The sequence below is a fragment of the Embiotoca jacksoni genome, unplaced genomic scaffold, assembly GCF_022577435.1.
Source record: "Embiotoca jacksoni isolate LCO1_2020_lvr unplaced genomic scaffold, fEmbJac1.0.p SCAF_8, whole genome shotgun sequence".
Taxonomy (NCBI): Eukaryota; Metazoa; Chordata; class Actinopteri; family Embiotocidae; genus Embiotoca; species Embiotoca jacksoni.
The window spans coordinates 19,453,280-19,468,943 of record NW_027185436.1 but is presented as its reverse complement, the minus strand read 5'-3'; the positions used below and the strand labels follow the sequence as shown (position 1 = coordinate 19,468,943).

At 41.2% G+C, this 15,664-nt stretch overlaps 1 protein-coding gene across 11 annotated transcripts in view; it reads right to left on the bottom strand.

Moving 5' to 3' along the window:
• Window positions 1-6,457, bottom strand: part of ncor2 (nuclear receptor corepressor 2) — an 85,467-nt gene extending 79,010 nt beyond the window's left edge. For 7 of the 11 annotated variants that reach the window (XM_069138529.1, XM_069138530.1, XM_069138532.1 and 4 more), the window contains exon 1: window positions 6,131-6,456. The gene's annotated coding sequence lies outside the window, so the exon portion shown is untranslated. Of the gene's footprint in view, window positions 1-6,130 lie in introns of all 11 variants that reach the window. The other 4 variants (XM_069138523.1, XM_069138525.1, XM_069138524.1 and 1 more) reach the window with 1 other exon arrangement.
• Between the last annotated feature and the right edge of the window lie 9,207 nt (window positions 6,458-15,664).

The window sequence follows — 15,664 nt, the reverse complement described above, 5'->3', positions numbered from 1 at the left end:
AGAAAGAGCCGTTTATAAACTAAACTTGAACTTGACTTTGTTCAAAAGATAATGGCTAACTTTAGGAGCAAAGACTCAAAAGATTTAAATTAAGCACAGACACGATGGGTACAGGGTTAACACATTGACTGCTACACCAACAGACACAGCATCAGGCATTCGTGCAGTCTGTTTACCACAAAATCACACTGTAAATACAGCCTGACAACAGGGTGTGTACGTCATCCACAGAAGCCAAATGGAAAAGCCGTAGTCTAAACAGTTTGAAAATTATGTGAATGCCTAAAAAAAACCACTCAGAAAACTGTAAAATAAAGTTCCTGTAAGAGAAATCATTATCTTTAAACATTTGAATCAGAATTGCTTATGCTTGTTCAGAGCGACACACACCTTGGTGTTAAACTGCCGCCGGTGAAGACAACTTCAAGGGGAAAACCCCTTATCTTTACTCAGATTTAATTGTTTTTTTGTTGAGAACAAATGTCAGTTTTATTTCACCTGAGCTGGTAATAGTGGTTTTTAAATTGTTAATTTTACACAGGAAATAAATATGCATATAGTAATTGAAATGCAACAACTAGTCCAAATTACAAGGTCTAACATACATAAAGACAAAATTATAATGAATTTGAACGCGTCAAGTATAATTATTACAAGCAGCCTAACAAATTTCTGGAGGGACAAATAAATCCTGTCCTCCTTTTAAGCTCTACAGGGTGACAGATGCAGAATCAGTCTGACCTCCAGACCCCATTAACCCCTGGCCCAGAAGGCCCGACATACCCCCCCCCCCCCGCCCTTCGAAGACCGCATCTCAACTGCATCCTAAATATGAAAACAGGAGGGTATTTAAGATGAAGACGGACTTGTGAGGCCGTAAGCTAATAGTTACTTGCGAGGTCTGCAGGGGTTCTGCAGGGGCCCAGAAGAGACACATTTTCCTCAAATAACATGTCACAACCACAGTTTTTCCATTCGGAAATTCCCAGAAAATAGTACAACTGCTCAAATTCAGCTCCCGCATAACCACTGGGACTGAGGTGGCCCTGTTTTCAGCTCTATGGCACTTTGATTGTGAGTAATTTGAGGCCCAGCAACAGAGCAGCTAAGCTTGATCATATTATTCTACCACGCATAACATTCTCCACACACAAAAACCTACCAGGTGCAGTCCACTGGTGAGCAAGAAATGCTCGACAGCTGCTGTTACTCATTCAGTGAGAGGGAAACTGGGTGGGAGGAGGGAATGCGCCTGGGAGGCAGTTTCACGGCGACTGCCTCATATTCCCCTCTTAGGTTTCTGCACGTTAACTTAAAGGTTCATAAAGTGCACCACCACATGCCAAAGCTGTGTCATCTCCCTATAATCATTGTTTCATGTGTGCTGCCAGTAATTACAGTCAACATAAATTTCCAATGCTGTGTGAATTGGAAATTGTTGGAATAGTTACATCTGATATGCCTATATTAAAGCTCACCTTTAAACCTTCAAATGCTGAATATTTCTCTCTATGGACATTTTTTTTTTATTTATAAGGTCACGGAATATGTTGACCAGAGATTTAATTACACATCCAACCTATTTATTAGCATCTGAAATTCCAGTTGGGATTTTAACCAGGACTATATATGATATGAATCACGTCTTATGGCCTGGACAGACCAAGCAGACTGCTTGGATGTGGCCAAACGTTGCTTGCTCTAGTCATATGTTAACATCTGTTATTCAGCCAATTCAATATGTGGCATTAGAGTGTGTACACATGCGTGTTAGTGCCACGTTGGCCGTTGGTGTACCAAGTTCAGGTAAAAAACCAAGCTTCAATCTACTAAAAAAGAAACACAATGAAATTGTAATTACAGTGAATTGGCCTTCTTTCTCTCGAACTTCTCTTCCCACAGAGCCCTCAACTCCAGGCTACGAATGGTTCCCAATAAGCTCGTCTGCTTCGCAGGTTTTAAAGCTACAAAACCAGAACCGCTTCCGAAACCAAAACATAAATGTTTAGGTTTATTGGGCTTGCTGTGAGCACAGTATGATATGGTATGGTAGTATACTTCATCAACTCGATAGAGGACGACACAAGAAATGTTACAGTTCCCTAGCACAGACTAAACATGAGGAAGGATCAGGTCATGTTCACATAATAAAAAAATGACAGACAATGGTTGTGCATAACAGTTCTCCACTGTTTCACATAAATGCACACAACAATTTCCTCATGTTTTACACCAGGAAGCTGGTATCTGTCTGTGGAAAACAGTGTCATGATATTTATTAGCGGCATAACAGTATGTTAACAGCACAATGGTTGAATATAGCAGCGTCTACCACTGTGCTGTATACCACTAATACAAATGTTGCAGCACTGCAGTTTTCATTACCTGCTCATAATTATTGATTAACAATAACAACATCTATCTTATGCTTGGTAAAATGAAAACTACTACATCTACTCTTGCTCTAAAATGATCAAGAGATCACTCTATAAATTACTGACACTTCCAGATTCAACTAGAAGTGACGACTTACGATATTTATGCTTTTGAAGGACATTTGTAATTTTAATGGAAACATTTAATTTATGATGACGCAACATGCTTTGTCTTCCCACAAGAATACAGTGGGAGGATTCATCTTTCACAGACAATAAAATGAGCGAGGACTTTCCCCTTTCCAGTTTCATAACTGTGTTGTGTTTCATAATACGAGTTGAAATTGAACGAGCAGTGAAACGGTCTCCCTGAGGCACCACGCAGAGCACGGGATTATCTCTGCCCCCGTTACCCTTTTGGATAAGGGGGAGATATCTCCTCAATCTCGTTTAACTCTTTACAATCCAAAGTGCTAAACTCACACTGTACTATGCTGACTTGAGCTCTGTGGACTTATGACAGCAATGTCATGCCTGTATGGATAATCGGGAGACTTTGTGCTCTTTAGACTGCCTCTTCAGACAAACCGACTTTCTTCAGACACCATGAGTGCGTATAATGCCCGAATATTTCATGTTCACGTACCAAATAAGCCGTTTCCATACCACAAATGATTTAACCAGCAAGTAACCAAACTTGGCACAAACTGTGTGATCAGTCTTAGTCTATTCTTTGGACATATATTTCTATTTGTTTAGATGCAATGATGTGGAATAACGGGGCAGACAATGATTACTGATAATCTCTTTGTTGTGTGTCTCTTATCAACACGATAACAGATATTGATCTTGCAAATGCAAAAAAATAACGTTCATAAGTTTATTGTTTTAACAGTACCAACCCATAAAGAGTTTTCATCAACCCTAGAATTAAGATTAAGGTAAATCATTGTTATCACATTTGTAATAAGATGATATATAATATATAATGACGCACACATTATACAGACTTGAATTAGACCAAACCTTCCAGTTTTCACATCAAAAACCATTAAAGTTACTGTTGGACTGGTTTTCAGTTCATGTCAGGTATTAATATATCATCCACCGAAATATTGTATCTTCTTTTAATTTACGTGAAGACAGCAGGAAAATCTGATGTTGGAGAAGTGTGGCTTTGTTCATCAAATCAACTTCAGTTTAAACATCACTGCGCACTTTACAAATTAAATAAAAACACGGTGTGTACTGAGATACATATAAGAAGCATCAGTATTAGTACACATAAAAGTAAATCAAGTAAATAAAAACTTTTGCAGAAAATGTCAAAACGCAGCAGAACGAGGTGCCAAATCAAATTATTAATGGTGTTTAGCCACAATGTAGTTGATGCTGTTTTTCCTACGTGCCATGCTAGACTAAATTTTTTTGTTAACAGCTTTTTGTGAACCTATGTTGTCTTTACCAGGCAAGCATCACCACAAAGTTATTAAACAAAGCAAATATTTACTGAGCTTGTTTTTGTTATACGAATGTCAATTATTAAAAGTGGTTCTATTTTTCCCACAAGGTGCACCCCCGCATATGTCCGTGTACAGTATGTGTTTAGAAGCTGGGATGCAGGCACAATACAGGTGCTTGTGGCTGAGGTCATTTCCTCTCCCAGTTCCTCCCTGCAATATTGAAAACATGGACGCTATGAACAACAAATACATATCCATATTTACTCTGAGGGAGTAGCACTCATTAACTTTACTGATCAAGCAATAAGGAACTCGTAGCTTGTTTCTCAATAAGAACCCTGACAGGGTTGACCGGTGTAAGTCTTAATCGTGAAGCAGCAACAACAGTATTACAGGTTTTCAAGCAAGGTTTTTCTTTTGTGGTGTGTTACAGCATAACCCGAAACAAAGACCGCCTCTACTGGCATCATAAAATGTGATACACCCATGAAATAAAACACTAAGCTAAAGAGAACATGCTCCATTTCAAACAGCAAACTCTATAGCTGATATTTAATGAGTGTGGCTTTAGGTTATAGGTCACCAACAACTAAGTGGATCACGAGATGAGGTGTTTCAAGATCATGGCTTACCGCCTCAGTCGAGCCATTTCCTGGGGAAACCCCTGTGTTACGTAATCAAAAAGGACAATTCACCCTTTACCACCACTAGACAGTCAAAGTTTCATGTTTACAAGTTTTGAGATAGGTTACACAAGTTCATTTCACTGGCATGGGGTGAAATTTCAAAGACAGACATCGTAAACCCTTGGCACATAAAACTGAAACTGACTATATAGTTAGATCCCACCAGAGGTAAGAGACAAAATAGTTTGTTTTTTTATGTTTTGTTTTGGGTGAACAAACACATCAACAACAAACAGGACAACAGTTTACAAAAAAAAACTGAGTTGTTTGATAGCTGACAAATGTCTTCAACCCAGTAGAAGTCACCAGACCACAAACCTCTTCCAAAAATTGCTTTTACAAAATACAGCAGTTGTAACACCACAACAAAAAGTACACGGATCAAACTGAGCGTCGACCACAGCATTAAATACCACATGTACAATCTTTTAAATCATATTTGTAACTCATTACCCTGCTTGTGTATCCAACCAAATTGCTAAACATCAACGACCTTACAGAAATAACACCGAGCCGTCTCTCACTAGAAGAGTCAATAAAAATAAAGTGCTGTTTTAAGCATTTAGGGGACAATGTTATCATGAAACCAAGGCCACGTGTAGTTTAATGCAAAAATACAAACGTGTAGTAATTAAAAAAATTAACAAAAATGATGGGTCACAATCTAAATTCAGTGCTCAGGTCCAAAGGTGATTCGGGAAGTAATCTAGCAAAAATAATAAAGTTCAAAACTATGTTTTCAAAACACAACAACAACAACAACAACGCATCATCAATCAGGAGACTACTAATCTTTGACGCCGACTTATTTAAATGTTCACATTTACGTGCGTCTTGTGCGATTTCATATCGAGATGATTGGACAGTTAACAGTCAGTAAATCGTAGCTGTTCAACCACTCCGACAACAAACCATTAGCTGCAGCAGATTTTGTCAACTTCATGTAAAAAAAACAAAAACAAAACAACAATGTTTACAAACCGGGCGCTTTTGTGCATATAGCCAAGTTAGCAGGCTAGATGACTTAGCCAGATATCGAGATATATTGACATTCATTATTAACGTGTGGGGAGGGGAGGATATTGGTAGTGTCGTGTGTTGGAGCAAGCGTCTTTAAAAAAATAAAAATTAAAATTAAAAAAAAGACACAAAAACCAGTGTTGGATGAATTCACATTTTTTGTTTTTTTTGTTAAATTAAACTGGCTTCTCGGCAAGTCTGACAGCTAGCCAGCTAGCCTAGCGTTGAGCTAGCCTAGCCTAGCCTAGCCATGTAGCACGTGTTCCGGATTTCTAAAATAACGAAGGAGCTCTCCGACAGACCGGCCGACGACGAGCACCGCACCGCGGCGAGGCGAGGCGATCAACCGGCCCGGCAGCCAGCCGCCTCCGCGTTTCATCTCCTGGAGGTTTGACGAACCGTGTTACGACCAGCTTAGCGTGGGAGACTCTGGGGGGAAAAGGGTCAATACAGCTACGGCTGTTTCTCCTCCCAAAGAATAGCCGGACCCCGTCATCCAACAACAGAGCAGACACCACCTCCACCCTCCACCCTTCCTCCCTCCTCCACCCCTCCAAACCAACCCAAGCAATGGAAGCTAACTAACCTTAGCGGCGGGAGCGAGGGGAAACCATTCGGCGGTGGGGTTTTTTGTTGTTGTTGTTGTTGTTGTTTTTGTTGTTGTTGTTGTGTGTGCGTGTACAGTAAGCTGGTGTCCCAGTCCTCTCGTCAGTCGGTCCCGATTTCGCTTTAAAGATCTTCTCGCTTCGATTGAACGTCTCGAGCTTGATTTAATCCACATGAACGAGTAGTTTTCGTTTTCATCTGTTCCGCTGGCGGGTTTTCAGCGATGTCGTGCGTGTTCCTGCACAACACGGTGGTCTGGTACTATACTCCCTGATCCTCCGCTGCTGCTGCTGCTGCTGCTGAGACCATAGCAGGGGCTGAACCGCCTCTCTCTCTCTCTCTCTCTCTCCATAGGTCCACAAGCTCTCTCGCCCCTCCTCTTTACTCAAAGCGCTGCACATTTTCCCGTGCCCACAACAAATTCACTGTTACACTGATGTGGTGTTGAAAGTCGGTGGTTTTCACGAGGCGACGACGCAAAAAAAAAAAAAAAAAAAAATCTGCTTCAGATATAACTCTTCTACGCGTCGCTTCTCATCTCACATGTTTGCAGACGACCTGCACATATTACAGGGTTCACGTATCACGGTTCGTAGTGTCCTGTGTGCTTTACGTTTGATCAGAAAATGGTAAAACTGCACGAGAGATCGTCTGCATACATTATATGTCCATCACAATAGCAATAACATATTCCACAAAACAATTACATATAAGATAGATAGATGCACATTAAACTTTGATTTATTCTGTAAACTTATATTGTCCCTCTCACACACCAAGCACACCTCCTCCTCCTCCCTCCCTCCCTGCTCCACTCTGAACTCAGAGTCCAACTCATCAACACACCAGGAAGTCTACATCTGTGCTGCTTGATTCCCATGGAGAAGGACAAGCTGTGAATACAGTGACTCAACATTGAAGGATAGTATTTGGGAGATGACAACATCCCATGCTGTGTACATGGTTGATGACTCAACTGAAGCCCGGTCCTTGTTAATGATCTGAAACCTCTCTCTCTGGTTCACACAGCTATACAAGCTTCCTAAATCACCACCCACACTATAGAAAAGCTTTTGTGTAAAAAAAAAAAAAAAAAAAAAAAAAGTCTTGACTACCTTCAAGTCAGTGGAGACTAAAGAAGGAAATCTGTTGCTTTTGTACGTAATCCTTTGACAGGGTTTGACAGGCTATGGCAACTAGTTTAAGATCGTTTTATGCTGCATAACCTTGATTGTGTGTCATGGTATTTCACTTGGACGAGGCACTGGCAACTTGTGTTTGCCATTCGACTATCTGGCACACTTCAGGCAGGCTATATCTTGACCTAAATTTCAGCAGCAGCCTTTCCTATGATGTCAGATGGGATTGTTTTTCTTCCCTGTGTTTTTCTTTCTGCTCTGTGGTTTGGGAGACCCCCTCTAACCATCAGTATAACAACCATCTCTTCATCCTGCCATCACGGAGCAGGAAAGATAACTGTTTATTTCAGCTGGGCTTTCTGCACCCAGGCGTATGTCTGAATAATCTACCCCCCTATCTCTGCAATGCCCAATTTGTCAGCCGGGTGATAAACACAACTGTTTCTCACTTGCTAGTTTTGATGTCAACAGCTGTGTTTCATCTGCAGCCAGCTTCCCCATGGAGATAAACAAAGCTTCAGGCAAAGGCCAAATGGACAGATGAACGATCTCCAGATCCTAAATTCTCACAACTAATAAATACTTTTCATGATTACGGAAATAAATTCGCAAACCCACTTCAGGGGGGAACTACCTGAAGTATCTTTTCTACCAGTAATGCAAATTACTGGACAGGACTGTTTTAGTGTAGATCCAGGGCTCTCATGAAAGACTCCACCGAGAGTGACGGCATCAACTGAGCAGACTTTGGAGATTTCAAAGGCGTCGGTTGATAGATGCACTGCAGACAGTCATAATGTTTCTGAAATAAAAGATGAACATGAAGGAGGCTGGAGGGAAAAATCCTCATCAAAACAGCGCTCTTAAAAAGACAGCTGCCACCAGTCGACCAGATTAATGGCGCTCCTCTTTGTGAATGATCAGCTTTGGTTAGAAATTCAAATACTTGTGGGCTAGTGCCATCCTTCAAAACTGTGGCTGATTAGTAACACATGATTACACTCTAGCAGTCTTAGTTTTCTATTGTCCTCATGATTAGTATTTAAGGCTTGCTCAGTAAGAATTAAACTAATTGGATTCAAGCACAGTTAAACTAGAAACTAATCGTGCTCTAAAAACATGAAATATGTCATGGGGTTCATTAATAACCCGATTTTCAGATGGAGGAGATGGATAATATGTGGCACGTGTTGCTATTTATAACACCGGTATAATTACATGCCAGGTTCTTCCTTTTGCTATGATGTACATTTTTAGCCGAGACATAATTCATTCTGCCACCGGCTGGCATTTATTATTGTCACGACTGGGCTCCAGTCAAACAGCCTGGGAAAATGATCCTTCTCTGTGGATGTCAGAGGCAGACGGAGGAACGGAAAAGCGAGAGAGGAGCCTGTTTTTATCTGCTCAATCATGACACTATTTCCCTTGTATCATTCACAAATCAGTCTTGGTTTACGACGCAAAGTCAGGGCTGAAATGTATTCACAGCCACAGGACTTAAACCTAACTGCCTCCTCCTCGCCACAACAAAGGCAGCACTGAGAGCAGAAATGGCAGCACCTCACTGAAGAGTCTAACGACTGCCTGCATTGTTGGAATTCCGGCTTAACTTCCTGGGTCTGTCCACACCTGGCCGACCGCCAACATGCGCTTTTCTCTCATTTTTTCCTTTCCTTTCTTTTTATCGAGATCATATGTAGACTAAATTTTACTGTTGAGACATAATTTGAGTCTTTTCAGCCTCACCCACAAAGTCGGATAATGTTCTATGTTTCTGTTACATCATATATTCATGTTTTTAACAGCTTTTTTTTCCCTTCTTTTTTTTTTATTTATTTTTTTATCGCTTATAATAGTATAACCACTATGTGTTCCAGCAGCAAATATAGATCCTTAATAGGAAGCGTGTCATGATAAAATGTGCTCTCTATTTTCATGTAGAAAATTGTGCTTGAATTTGCTTCGTGTCGCTGTGGGCGTGACAGACACATTCACACTTGTCCAAAGTCCAAGTGAACCCCTGTAATGAAGCTGGCAGTGGCACAGCATCGCTGCAGCTTAGCTCAGTCAACCATCTGTTAGGTTGCATGAATTCATGCAGAGCACACTAAAGTGGACCTTGTATGGACATGTTCCAGCATGACTGTCATGACATCAATGTTCACCATGAAAAAACATTCCTTTCTCTTTCTAATGGAAAACGCATGTGAGCAGATTATGATTCACCACCTTTCATGTGTAATCCACGTTTCACTACTTTAAATAAATTAGGTACAGACACATGATACAGCATATATTATGTATGTATATCAGCAGTTACATATGGCTCAAATTTGGGCATTCAAAAATGTTGAATAGCAATTCAGCTTCGATATTTGCTCTCTGGTTGTATGCCACGACATCAACAGACAGCAATAGGAGTGACAACACGGATGTCTTTTACAGATTAAATCAGGTTATGGTGTTGGGGACTTTCCTCAGTATGTGATACCATGTTGTGTGATAAACCTGGGCAGGTGAGAGGCAATAGTGATAAAAGAGTTAAAGGGAATTAAAGCAGTATTCTGCTGGCTTGGATGTACAGTGGAGGTGAGGTGAAAGCTTCTCCAACTCAAGCAGAATGAATCCTGTCTGCCAGCTAGTAATGGACACCATCTCTGACAGAAAAGAAATGACATTTGATCTGCAATGATGATGATACGTTTTCAACTAGTCCTTTCCAGCAAGGACAAACAAGAAATTATTATTCTTTCCTCAAGGACAAAGATGGTTTTGGCTGTTTTCTCACTAAGTGGCTGTGCTGTAAGTGCAGAGGTGAATTGTTGCTGATCAGCCAACTCAAACATGGCTCTGCAGGAAATGCTGAGCTGGATGGTCTTGTATCTAATGTTAAAAGCCCAGCCGGTGCCGAGTCCTTCAGCACTTCAGAGCACATCACTATCTATCTAGCTCTCTTTCCATCCATGATAACAGACTGAGGGCTCACTTTCAAATACAGTAAACTCGATTTAGGCAAGGACTAGTCGGACAGATGTGTGGGAGGGAGAGTACTTGTGTTTCCAGGGGGGGAAAAGGGAGGAAGGAAGGACTGAGGTGTACATCGGTTGCCATAGCACTATATAAAGGAGGAAGAAGAATAGCAGCATTTTCAGTGGGAGAACGGAAAGGGGAGGGGTTCAGAAGAGTGCAGCACCCCCATAAATAAAGCTAATGAAATGGCAGTTGAGTCTGGAGAGAGGTGGAATGGCTGGTTGGGTCTTACCCACTGTCTGATTTATCCTCAGTGTCCCTGTGAGCACAGCGGGGGGATCTATTACCTCACCTCATCAATAACATCCCATGGACAGGAAAAAAGGTCTGCTTTCCACACTGACACCCACCCCGGGGACCTGCTCAGAAGGCTCACTTTAGTGGGGGGATGGTGTAATGTAGTCACACATAGAGAGAGAGCAGAAATGTCTCAGCTGGGGGATGGGTAACTTTCGGCACACTGTGCAGACGGTAGCTCAACATATAACACAGAACACACCAAGCACATTGCAGCAACTTATGATCACATGCATATGCGTTTTAAAAGGCAATGGAAACCTTTGCATTCTGTATTTCCCCTTTGGACACAGTAATTTTGTTCTAGTTCTGTGGGTGGATGGTGAAAAGACTGTGTGAGTCAGAAAACGCAAGGAGCCATCATCTCAGAGAATGACAAGAAAGAGACTCATAAATGGTTGATAAGGTTCACCTAATTCATAAGCAGGGCTGTTAATAAACTAGAACAGCACATGCCTAAGATTATGATATACTATAAACAGTGCAGGGGATTTTAAATGATCCCAAAGGGGCAGGCTGAAAATATGAAGGAGCAAGAAATAGTTCTTTACTGCAACAGAGTCGTAGAATTAAGACAAGGCATGTGATGAAGATAATAAGGCCTTGGAAGTATTTTACACCAGAAATGAGGTGAAATGTCAACAGAGCTTTTTGGTCTAGAGGGAGTTGATAAGAGTGCGGAGATAAGAATAGAGTGCAATAGTAGACACTGTGACTGAAGTAATCTCTGTCACACACCCCTCCTTCTGTACGTGTGTGTGTGTGTGTGTGTGTGTGTGTGTGTGTGTGTGTGTGTGTGTGTGTGTGTGTGTGTGTGTGTGTGTGTGTGTGTGTGTGTTTGAGAATGTTCTTTCATGTGCTTTTTGCAGTGAGATCACAAGATAGTGGCAGTGTCTGCGCCGGCTGAGTAAGACACCCTGAGGGAATGGCTTTTCAGCGGCACGGCTGAAAGGAGGAAGCTCGACACTCAAACATGCCACAGAAAGACACTGAATAAAATCCCTGTCAGTCACTCTCCATCTGAGTCAGTCCCCCCGTTTTTTCCCTCAACTGCTCCGGTGTCAGCTGAGCAAATGTTGGACTTTGATCACACAGTTGAGGATTTCACTCCTTGTATCAAGTCAAGAATTCAGATTTGCACCTGGCGAAATTCTCCAAAAACGTAACCTCTTGCTTTGAGACGTTTGGACTATGGAAGTGCAGCAATTCTAGCTTTATAGAGAATGAAATGAAGGAGACTGAATCTCTCTCCTTCAAAGCTTATCCTCGACCCTCGCTACGTAATATAAATCTGCCTCGTCTGTGCCTTGATGTGTTGCCTAGTGAGCCTTAGCGAGGGCATTCAAAGTTTAATTTGCTACTCAGTACTCAGCTTTGCCTTCCAACAGACAAACAACCTCATTACACCTCGCTGTCAAAAAAGCAAACGGAGTCTCCAGACATGGTGATGCAGTTCTCCTGTGAATTGCAGCAGCCCGAGACTCAAACTCTGACAGACCAAAGGAAGACTGAGCTATTTTAAACTATTCTGCACAGCTTACACAGAATTAACAGTTCCACTCCTCCCAGCTGAAGGTACCTCTACAGCAGAATTTCCCAAACTTTGGTATGCGTATTACTAGTGGTACACAAGAGCCTTGCCAAAAGGCCTAATAACAGTTACACTCCAACTAGCACAAGTCCAAAATCTCTGTATGTATGTTTGTATGTATGCGTGTTTGTTTGTGCCTCCCATGGCTCGAGAACCGTTCGCCCCATCTGCTTCAAACTTGCTGGGTGTGTTGCTGGGGGCCCGAGGTTGTGCACTGGCGAGTTCATTGCAATTTGGATAAGCGACGCGTTTTATATTAATACATTTTCACTAAAACAGAAGCATAGTGCCCTTGGCCTCACAGAAAGTAGAAGCCGGCCGATATCAAAAGGTGACATGAAAACGCGTCAGACAGTGCGCTTCCACACGGACAAAAGTATTGTAAGTGTTGTTTGAAATTCAACAAACACGCAACGATGTGAATGTTATAAAATCAAGGGGGCCTAAAACCTCAAACTTTTGTTCAAATATGCCTGTTATCAGGGCTCTATAGTGCAAGTAAATCACTTGCATGTGCAACTAAAAATAGATTTGTGCAAGTTGAATAATTTAGAAGCACAGTGCGTTATTAAAGATGACAACTTCCCATAATCTGCTGTTACCAATGGGATGTAGCCTATCAGCTAAATACAGCACAACTGTGATATTAAAGGAGAGCGAAATGTAAAGTGAAGATGTTACATCGTACAGCCCGGTGCTGCAGTCAGATACACTGACCACCAGCCCATTTACAGACCACAGTGTTATTGTGAGTCCTTACGCTGCTGAGTTCTTTTGTCTTTTTTTAACGAGAAGAGGAGAGCAGCAAAGCAAAGGTTCTCTGTATTTCATTGTTACTAAAGGTCCTAAACACTTTTTGCAATCTTCAAATATTCTATAAATAAGTGTCTGAGACATAGGCTGTATACAAAAACGGACGCAGCCTCCGGATCTGACAAGTGAAGCTAATGTGGAAATGCTCTAAAGTTAATTAAATATTAGTCCTCGAAAAGAGATATGTTTAGGTGTGTCTGGTTTGACATGTCCGGGGTGCAGTAAGGTTTCCAGTATTGCTCTTGTCGGTGTAGTGTCCTCGAGCTCTCAGTCAGATTGAGAGCCTCCTCAGCTCATCCAAATAAAGCAACCTCTGCAGTTCACAAACCAATGGGTGACGTCACGGTAGGTTGTCACTTTGTACAACACGGCATAACACTAACATTAGCGGACACCTCAGATTTTTTTTTTTCACCTCAGTGATTTTTGCAAGTAGAATGAGAAGAATTTTAAAATGTGAGGGCCAAACATAAGTCTCAAGTCAGTGTTGACAGTTGAGCTGCCAAGTAGCTTCATTTCTTGCAAGAGATGTAAATGTTTCCTTTGATTTTGAAATGCCAGCCTTTTGTTGTTATTGTTGTTTAGCCTTTCTGAGGCTATTGCATGGTTAAACCAGAGAAATTTATGTTATTGAAAAAAATCTCTTAGTATCTGTAGTATCTGTGGTACTTCAGACATTTGGCCTCAGTCCATGGTCTGACAAGTTTGTGAACCTCTGATCTACACTGCTGTTACTCTTTGCAGATAAGACACGTATATCTTTTGTTTTCTATTGCTATCTAAACTAAATAGCACAAGAGGCAATGTCTCTTCTTATAAAATAGAATCACATTGGTGGAGTCAGTCTTGTAATAATACAGAAGTGTGTCTTGATAATGAAGCTTACGTTACACAACTTTGGCTCCGAGGCAATGGACACAAACCACAAACATAACACTGATGTACTGAATGGTCATCACCTCTTATTGCAAGATGATACCATGAACTTCTTAGCATATAGATGTCTATTTACACCTGCTATGAAGCAACATTAGCATTCATTTGGAGTTGGGTTTCTCACGACCAGACTAATACTCTGCCTCCTTTTAGCTCTGTTATTGGTCCCTGCCAACTACTGGGGATCTTCTAAGCTGCTAAATGCTGTATTTTGGCACAATGGTGCTTTCAACTAAATGCTAATATCAGTAGTAGCAATAGCACTTAAAATATTTTAGTGCATTTGATCATAAACCAAAGTATTGGAGAGGTAGAAAGCTTGACCTGATGGCAGCACTATTGAAAGGACATCTAAAGTTTCCAATCAAAAGTGGAAGATGAACGCATAAGATTTCATGGATAGTTGAGACATTTCCATGAAAAACAACAATGTACTTTATAGTAGTGAAAGAGTCAATCCATTAAATAGTTCTTGTGCTATTTCAGTCAGGATCCAAGTATTAATATTTATAGCTGCAGTAATTACAGAAGATGTATATAACCACCGTTCACACTTTAACTCACACATGGTACAAGAATAAAAGATGACATATAGAGTACGATGCAGTATGATAATGCACACGATGGACAGTGTAGATTATACATATTTATGAGAATCTGCAAAAAAAAACACATTATCATAGCAAATACATTTCAGGATTCTTTTTCAAATTTATCAATAAAAACCCAAAAGAGTGTGTGTTGCTGTGTGTCCTTGAGGAAGAGGGAGATATCCTACTCAGCAGCTTCTGTCGGGCTGTGCTGACACCAAGGTCAAAACGCACACAGTCCTGCCTGCAAAAGAGAGAAAATAGTCCATCAAACGAGCAATGAACCAAGCGCCTGCATCCTGGAAACTGTTGATGCAGGAATACAGGGGTCCTCTGAGAATAGATGCCGCTCTGTAAGCATATACAACGCTCCCTGAGCATATAGTGTGAACTCTTTTTTTCCACCAGACCTCGACTTCTGTCCTCGAACACACTCAAGGTGCGTTTGCAGAATTGTCTTTTTGTCAGGCTTTTGTCATGAAAACGGATACTAATAGAGGATGTAATTCACTTTATTGGATTTACACCACCACAGCTGTCAGATGGCATTCATGTCAATAAAATCGAAACCTCATTTTGACATAATGTAAATTCCTGCAAAACAACGTGTTCATTGGTGTTATAACACACAGTAGTTGCTGGAGTCCAGCTCGGTTGACTATAAGAGGGAAAACATAAAGGCAGTGAAAGGAGCTAAGTGGCCATCGTAAGAGAGTAACAGAAGAAGAATTTAGCCTTCCACTGCCAGAGGTAGTGAGTCACATCCGATCTGAGCGATGCGTGTCAGATGTGGTGGAGTGGGAGGTGTGTGTGGGCTGCAGAAATATGATATAGAAGCGCCAATCCAGCCTGGGAGCGTTCTCTCTTGAACACCCAGAAATTAATCCATCCACATTGGAAAGTCCTCAAGGCTTTTCACACTAAGAATGTAATGTGTTCGACTTACACAGGCTCTTTGTGTGTTTATGTCCATAAGAGACAGAGAGGAGACTGTGAAGGAAGGGAAACTATACACTGTATGCTTAAAAGCTAAGATGCACATTGAATCTTTTGTTTGAAGAAACTCAGTGATAATGATACCCTAGACTTGCACTCATGACTTGGTTCCGGTGTGT